This window comes from Leptonychotes weddellii, chromosome 5 (assembly GCF_054177405.1).
Source record: "Leptonychotes weddellii isolate Sample4059 chromosome 5, ASM5417740v2, whole genome shotgun sequence".
Classification (NCBI taxonomy): Eukaryota; Metazoa; Chordata; class Mammalia; order Carnivora; family Phocidae; genus Leptonychotes; species Leptonychotes weddellii.
This window is the reverse complement of record NC_138373.1, coordinates 149,238,838-149,247,737: the sequence shown is the minus strand read 5'-3', so window position 1 is coordinate 149,247,737 and position 8,900 is coordinate 149,238,838. Positions and strand designations below refer to the sequence as shown.

Here is an 8,900-nt window from a genome sequence, read left to right as displayed (position 1 = left end):
AATTATTACTTCTAGCTTTCAGCAAAATTCTTTATGGCAGTGAAATGTTGGTATGTGATTATTATATGGCCAGCTAACTGCTTCTGACCATCGAGTCATAAATCCAGTTTAGTTAAGTGGGTTCAGCAGTTGTTATTCTGGTAGTAGGAAAGCTTTCTTTCTGGTCTTAGGGCAGAGGTTCCAGGTAGCCTGTGATTTCTATGTGTATGCTTCATTTCTTGTAATAGTTTATCTTTCCATTTGCTTGTTTCTTTCCTACTAGGTGGATGTCTCTGTGGATTCTCGTTTGGGTGTTTGGTGCTGATGCTGAACATGGTGCTACCATTTGAGTAGAGCTATAAAAATAATGTGCTTTCCTTCCAAGTAATTTCATGAATGATGTCTCACAAAAATTATTGAATTTTTCATTTCTACTTGTCTTAGTCTCCTCGAGCACCATAACAAAATGCCAAAGACTGGGTGGCTTAAACAACAGAAATTTATTTCTCACAATTCTGGAGGCTCGAAGTCCCAAGATCAAGGTGCTGGCAGATTTGGTGTCTGCTGAGGGGTTCTCTTCCTGGCTTCTCACATGGCCTTTTCTGGGTGTATGTTCCTGGACGGAGAGAGATCTCTCTCTTCCTCTTCTTAGAAGGGTACTAATCCCATCATGGGGGTCCCACCCTTATGACCTACACTAAACCTCATCACCTCCCAAAGGCCCCCCTTCCAAATACCATCACCCTGTGGGCTAGGGCTTCAACATATTAATTTTGTGGGGACACAGACATTCAGCCTATAATACTACCAGAGCTTTAAATATTGGAGATGGAGAAACTGAGGCACAGTCACCTTAAAAATTACTGATTTTTTTTCAAGCCTCACAAGGAAAGCCTGTGAATGTAACACTTGGAATGTCTTTGAGAAGAAGGACAGACAGATCTGAATTCGAAGTAGGACTATTCTTTAGGGTGACTCATGAGACTAGCCTGAGTTGAATTTGTCTCCCAACTCCCTCTCCCATTTTCTAGCCACCTTGTCATGTTTTTCTCTCTCACACTGACATGTGAACACAACAGAAACTAACTAGAGATTTAACTTTCATTTTGGTATAAAACAGACTGGTGCAGACAGGCCTCAAGATTACAGGATTGGGGAGAAAGACACTCACTCCACTACTTCGTGTAAACAAGAATGTTACCAGTGCAGCTCCAGTTTGGCATCTCTCAGGTCGTCAGTTTGATGCCAGGCTTTCATAATTTGTAGAAACAGTAAAGACAGTCATTTTAGTGAATGGCTTTGCTTGAATTTTTGTTGATATGCATTTGTAGAGCATAGTAAACGCCTTTATTCTGGTGCCTATGAGCTCTCCCTCCCAAAGACCGAAGGGAAGAGTGTCAGGGACGATGGGAAGGAAATGGCAGTAATTGGATGAGTGGACAGATGGAGCAAGGGATGGCGAGTGCACTTGGTGTTTTAGGTGGCCCCTAGGAGTATTGGATTTCTTATTCTTCTCCCCTACAGCCCCGATACAAGCAGGCAGCTTACATGGCTAAGGTTTCATTATCTAATCCATCACAGATCAGCTTGAATAAACCCATTGGCTGGCACTGATCTAGTTAGGAGGGTAGTGCAAAGCTGCTTGAGCCAGGATTGGGGCAAATCGGATCAGAACTGCCATGTGAATCTTGGACATATTTCTGTAATTTGGGTGGGTAAAGTTGTTTGGGAAATCACTTGAGAGAGAGAGAGAATGAGCAGTCAGCCATGAGTTTTTTCAGATGTTATCGTAGGGTCTCTGAGGGGAAAGTGTATGGAAGATTTGATACATTTCTCTCAAGTATAGCCAGGTTGCTTTGATTATTTGAGTCTGAATATTTTTGGGTCACCAGTGCTCAGTTGTAATCTTTTTAGTAGCATTTGGAGATCCCAGTTGTGATCACTTAATTATGACTGTTCTGAGTGAACCCTTGATCTGAGACTGTACGTTATGGGTCCCCTCTTAGTTTTTAAAGGGGAGATATTGTTGTTGTTACTATTATTACGGTCAACCTTAATGTATATAATTATGTTTAATATCCGTGTATACTTGAAGAATGGGGTAGTGAAAGAAACACTGTTTAGATTTTCTCATTTTGGGTTTGACTCCTGGCTCTTCCACTTAGCCGATGAATAACCTTTGGTAGAATGTCTAACATCTGAGCTCCTGATTACACATCTGTGAACTGGGAGAATTAATACATACTCTTATGAGCTGCCCTAATGAGTAACTGAGATGATTTAAAGCGTCTATCATGGAGCCCAGGAGTAACTGTGTATTCCTTGCCTCCCTTATAACCTGCTGTACAGCACTCCGTGAGTTCCTGCTTACTGCTTGATCAGCATGGAGTGGTTAATGCGTTTCTGATTGATTAAGTGTCAGAGTTAGGGACTACTAGAGATGAGCAGTGTGTTGAACTGAATTTGCTCGGCATCTGGGTGGAGGAGGTGAATGGGCTTTCTAGTTAGAGGAGGAGGAGGAAGAGGAGAGGTTTACTTCTTTGCTAAGCACTAAAAGAGCTAGTGAGTTATCACAATGCCTGCATTGAGCATGTGGACTTTTCGTGGAAGCTGTGGGATCTCCACTGGGAGTGGGTGTGACAGATGCACTGGCCGTTCGGGTGGTACCCAGGATGCAGGAGTGGTGAAAATGTCGGTTGTGTTTCAAATGTTACAAGGTTTGCTAGTTAAATATATTACATCAAATAGATGGCAATTCTGCTCTCATTCTGGTTTGTGGAAATTGAGCTGGGATGCCTTTGTCTCTTGTGGTCCCTCTCCAGTCTTCAAACCTCCCTGCAGACTACGAAGAGTCACCTACCTAAAAGAGTTTAATTTTTAAAAACACTTGATAGTTTGTCTTTGACTTCCAGATAAAGTCCATTCTCTCGCTTGGCCTCCTTCTGGCCTGACTTCAGCCTGTCTTTGTAGCCTCATCGAATTTTCTACAGTCCACCTCTTAGTCCGTGGTACGGAGCTTCTAGTTTCCTAAGCATGCTGTGCCACGCGGGCTCATTCATAACCTTTGTGCTTTTGTTTCTGTTTTTTTCTACCCGAAATTCCTGCCTCACCATCTCTCTCTCTCTCACCTGGAAGGCTCAATCTTTAAGAATCATTTGGGGTACTGACTCCTCCTGGATGCCTTTTGTGTCTGCTCCCGTCCCTCCCACATCCTGCCGGTTTCTAAAACACGATGTCCATAGCTCTGTTTTAGCACATTTTGCTTTACCATTTGTTCAGATGTCTGCCCCTCCACGCCTACCCAGACTGTGAGATCGAGGGATCCTTTGGGATCCCTAGGATTTAGCACTGTGCCTGCGCCCCAGTAGTCAAGAAACTGTGATTCTTGTTGAATTGAACTTTGTCTTTCTGTTCCTCAGTAGGGCCTGCAGATGGCTTTAATTGTTTCTCCAGATTTTCCCTGGGGGGTCTGGCTCTTGGTCTGCTTTCCAGCTCATGTGAAGACTGGGTGTTGTGGGATTTGTGAATGGTACCTGATCTTTCCATTGATATCAGGGTTAAAGGTGAGAAAAGGGTCTTTAAAAACAGAAGCGGGGGTGGAATTTAACTGCTGAATGTGTTGGGTGGGCATGGCAACCTAATGTTTAGTTTCCTGTGCTCAGATATTAATTGAGTGCACGTGTGTATGTGTAAAAAGCGCCTTTGTGATGGTGTGGTTAAGGAAAAGAGAGGAACCACACAAGTAAGGGGCAATTAGAGCTAACCTGTTCCAGTTCATTGGAGCAGTCTGTTGATCTGTCTTTTACAGTGCTGCTGAGAGATTCTGGAGTGTTTGAGTTCGGAGATATTACCACCATTTGGGACTAAGCTCATTTGATCAACTGTGGACCTTAACCTTTCCCTTCTCAACCAATGAATTTCATAAGCTATTATAGCTTCTTTTGTGGGTACAGGAAAAATCCCAACTGAGACACCTCACAAAATGCATGTTGTTTTCCAGATCACTCATTGGATGTGCTTGAAAATGAGGAAACTTGATAGAGTTCTTTTACACCGCAACCTTGGAAATAGATTCGTAGATGTATTTTACAGAAATTCTCTCCCCTGTCCCTTGTTCTCCCACCTCCTTCCCGCTCAGCTTCTGATTTGTGCTGCTATATAATCCTCGCCTGTTCTCTAACCTCAAGATTTCCCTGACTACTTAGTTGGGGCCCCTTTACAGGCAACCAGGTATACTTTGTAATGCCTCTGGCTTTTTGGATTCTGAATGAATAAAGCAGGTTCTAAGAAGGGAATGAGCGCGAGAGCAGCCAGTAATACCACTTTCTTCTGACGTATCCTGCACGTACGTGGCATCTAGAAATTTCAACTGAGGATATGGGACACATGATAAATACTGCTTATGAAGTAGATGACAATTTTGAATTTTAAATGATAATGGTTGAGTAACTGCTTAGAAACCCATTTTCCCAAGGGTGGAAACAGCCTTTGAAGTTTAGACTTCCCGTAATACTTGGGTGTGTTCAACCATAATACTTGGGTTTTTAGGGACCTAAGTCCTCAGATAATACCTTGGTATGTGGGATTTTTTCCCATGTGAAGGCTGGTTCCTTGGTTTCTCCTTTGCTGAGGAAAAGAGATTTTGCACCAAGTATTGGATATTTTATTCCAGGCACATGTGGTTTCTGAGGAAGCATACTGTTTATTTTTCTTTTTGGCTGAATCGATTTTGTCAGATCCTAATCGTAAATATCACAGCAAGGCATGATTTATCATGAAGGATGGGCAGGGTTGCTGTGGGACTCTCAGCGATGGGGTTTTGCGTGGGCGGGGCCAGAAACTGTCCTAGTGGACCTAGAGGCAGTGCAGACCTGGTTGGGGGCACTCTGGGGTTTGAGTGTGGGCTCCAGCTACTGCTTGAGTTGGAACACTTTGGGAACAGAGGATCATGGGACGTTCTTCCATTTGCCTTATTTTGAGCAGCTTTTTCCTCTGCACATTGGCAGCTGTTTGGAGGAGGGGCGTTAATTGCTGTCAGCCAGAATGATTTCCCAAAACAGACCTATATGGATTTCATTTAGGGACTTATTTCAGGGGTATGTGGTTTGTCCTGAGTCAGGAGGACTTTGGTTCCATTTTTCTGGAAGTTGGTGGGCTTCCATGAGCCTGCTCTATTTATCTTGGACTGTTAGACAAGTAGAAAAGCAGCTGCCTAGTTAGCCCTTGTTGCGTGGAGCTTAGTTTCGTAGGTCATCCTCTCTGGGGGAGTTTTATACAGTTACATTTACAGCCTTAAGTTTTCTTTTCCTTTTTTTTTCCTTCTGCAGTTCAGTATGCCACAAAAATTCTGAGGAGGGTGGGTCATAATTTTGGGCTAAAAAAATAATTTTGGGTAAAAAGCAGGAATTGTTTAGCTTCCTCTCCCCTCTTTTCTTACTCCCCCCCATCCTGTGCAAAAGAGTCTGCAAATGAGGTCGCTTATCCCCTATTCAGACTGTCTTGTCCCCTAATGCGCTGAATATGTGGCTTTGACAGCTTTCACCTGCTCTTTCTTGGTTTCCAGGGGATGGGGTTGTAGGATTGTGCGATTTCAAAGCAAAACCTGGCAAAATTGGAAGACGTTTTGTGGTGGCTCCCAGCGTCCACAAAGCTTAACTCATTGGTTTGCACCTCATACAAACTTGCAGGAACACTGTCCCTGTCAATAGCTGGCACAATGGGTTGGAGGACTTTGTTGGAACTTCAGGAAGTCCCCACAATGGCTGCCTCTCATGGTGGGAGTTTTGGCAAGGCTTACGGGAGTTGGTAGGGCTTGTTTTGAAAGCACGCGTCTGGTCTTCCTGCTGTGTCTCTGTGAGAGAGGCAGGGGCAGACTTGTTTGAAGAACAGGGAGAGGTGCTACGTGGCTGTCACTGATGCAGGGCCATTTGATATATGTCGGCCCTGCCATCCTGACCTGTGTGGTTTACTGTGTGTTCTGTGTGTTGTGTTCCTACTTGAAGCCATAGTCTGACTCGTGACTTTGAATAAGCTGATTTGGCTAATTTTGATATCATCTCAGACTTTGAAGTGATGCCGGTCATATTTAAAAGGTCCGTGTGGGGGCTTAGAAGTTACTGTTTCTGTTGGCAGCCCCCTCCCCATCCCCAGCTGCTGCTCATATGCATTATAGACACATTTTTTTGGTCTCTCTACTTGGTGTTACAGGTCTCTAGCTGCTTGTTGTGATTCCAAATAGATCTTTTTGCTGCAACATTTTGGCTTTGATCTGGCTATGTTTTACAGTGTTGGAAATCAATTGGTTAATTTTGGCGTTTTGCGTACATATAGCAGAAGTCTTTCAGAAAGGTGCTTATCACGGACCATTAGTGATTTTTGTCAGCTGTGTAAAAATGCTGTGATTAGCAGATACCCATGTATCTGTGTGTATGTGCAGTTTTCCTTTATGTTTACTTTGCATTTCTGTTTCTAGGAGTAGTTTTGGAGTAAGTGTTATCCTTTGCTTTTTAATCCTGGGAAGCCTGTTTCAGGAAACCTTGTGTTTGATTTTCTTGGGCTTTTGTGGGAATCATTTACCCTTACTGGATTTGAGCTTCACTATGAATTGTTTTTTTTTCAGTGTTAGTTTTAGGCAAATAGTAAATACTTGTTTGGTTTAATAGTATCCCAGAGTTTGAAGAAACCTAAACAATTTGTCAACCATACTTCAGTTAAAAAAAAGTATCAATTCCAATACAAGAGAAAAGCCTGACTGGCCCAGCATCCTGTTTTAGGCGAGGAAATTGTGTAATTCAGAGTGTCCCAAACTGTTTTCCATCGATTGCTCTTTGAGAAATGGGAATAGGTGTCATTCTGCTGAGAAAAGAAAAATCAAATAACTTTGGAATAAAGTTAAACAAAATTTGAACTACCACATTTTACTTTTCATAAGCAGATGCAACTCTGAATTTACAAAAATGTATTTAGTGAAGCGTCTGGTTCCCCAAGTGCTCTGTACCCCTTCACTAAACAACTAACCCCCATTGTTTGTTTCTTGTGTTAGCCTCTCCTTTTTTTCCACACAGACACTAGCAAACTCTCTGCATGCCTTTGCACACTGCTATTTTCAATGACTATATCAGAAGTTAATTTTTATTTTTTAAGATTTTTAAAAAAATTATTTTTATTTTTTTAAGATTTTTTTATTTTTAAGTAATCTCTACACCCAACGTGGGGCTCCTCGAACTCACAACCTTGAGATCAACAGTTGCATGGCGTACTGACAGAGCCAGCCAGGCATCCCAAGATTATTATTTTTTAATGTAACAAGGTCTACTAATGTTTTCAGGAATGGGTTCTGGGTGTGTGTGTGTGTGTGTGTGTGTGTGTCCCTGGCTTAGAAAAGTTTTTCCCACTCCAAGATTATAAAAAAAAGAATGGGTTCCAGACAGAGCTGAGTTGGAGCCTTAGCTTTTCCATATCACAGTTGTATGATCTTGGCTAAGTTATTTAACCTTTCTAAGCCTCAGCTTCTTCCCTTGTAAAATATATAGTGTAAGAATTAAAAGAGATGATGTATATAATGTGCTTATTCAGGGCCTGACACATAATAGGTGTTCAATATGTAATAGCTATTTTTTATTATAATTACCAAGCCTTATTTTCATGTACCCCGATTGTTTTTTTTTTAAAGGTTTATTTTTTTTTAGGGAGAGAGAGAGTGAGCATAGCGGGGAAAGGGGTGGAGGGAGAAGGAGAGAGAGAATCTCAAGCAGACTCCCCACTGAACGTGGAGCTGGACATGGGGCTCAATCCCAGTACCCTGAGATTATGATCTGAGCCGAAATGAAGAGTCAGATGCTTGACCCACTGAGCCATCCAGGCTCCCCTTGGCTTCTTTAAAGGCAGGAATAGTCTCTTAGTCTTTGTATCCTTGGCTTCTCCATAGTGTCAGAGAGATCTTGTAGTAAGAACACAGTAAATGTTTGTTGGAAAAAAATAAATCAGTCATTATAGATCTATTTGTAAAAATCTCTTTAATAATTTTTGTTGCTTTTTCTGTAATCACCATCTTTGGATTTGAAGCTTGGTGACTAAAATTGCAGATAATGTACAACAATTAAATTTATATTATGTTTTATAGTTTATGAAATGCTTTGATACAGGTTCCTGTATATTCCCTAAAACAACCCCAAAAGATAGGTGATTCTTTTTCCTATTTTTCAGATGGTAAAGATATACTTCTTTAAGCCTCATGACTAGGAAGTGGCAAAACTGGTGCTTCTACCAGATTTTGTGGCTCTTTATTCAGTGCCTTTTCCTTTGGGCCTTGTGCTCCTTAGACCACAGGGTATGATTGAGAAAGAATGAATAGTGAACCTGAACTTCATTGTCTTCACGTGACATATATTTAATATTGAAAACATTTTGTCTGTTACCTGACAGTTGATTCATGTAGAAGTCACAGATCCCGTTTCTTCAGTAATTTGGATCTAGCCAGTGGGTTTCGTTTTTTTCGATTTTACTATTTATTTATGACAAATATTCCACATCCATGGTCCTTTCCAGTCAGAAGTTCTTTGAAACGATGCTGTCGGCTTTGGCCAGTTGGAGGATGGAGTCATCTGACTCACCCATCCTGCTAATGGCCCCACAGATAGCCTAGGTTTTAAACTGGCAGTTGAAGCTACTTGTGACCTCGTCAGCCTCGGCCACATTCATCTGGATGGACGTGTGGTCCTTGGTGCCAGTGGTGCGTTTGCTGGCCGAGCATTTCCGAGGCACGGTGCTGACAGGTCCGTGAACTGGCTGGCCTGGGTCTGAATGCCGAAGGCGCGCCTGCTGCTCCCACCACAGGCACAGAAAGTATCCAGGGTTTTGAATAGGGATTTTGCTAAAATTTCGTGTGTACTTGTATGTGCCAAGCATTGTATTAGAGGCTT

The 8,900-nt window shown here is 42.2% G+C and overlaps 1 protein-coding gene across 1 annotated transcript in view; it reads left to right on the top strand.

Moving 5' to 3' along the window:
• Positions 1–8,900, top strand: part of RBFOX2 (RNA binding fox-1 homolog 2) — a 274,449-nt gene that overhangs the window by 1,143 nt on the left and 264,406 nt on the right. The gene's annotated exons all lie outside the window — the stretch shown is intronic.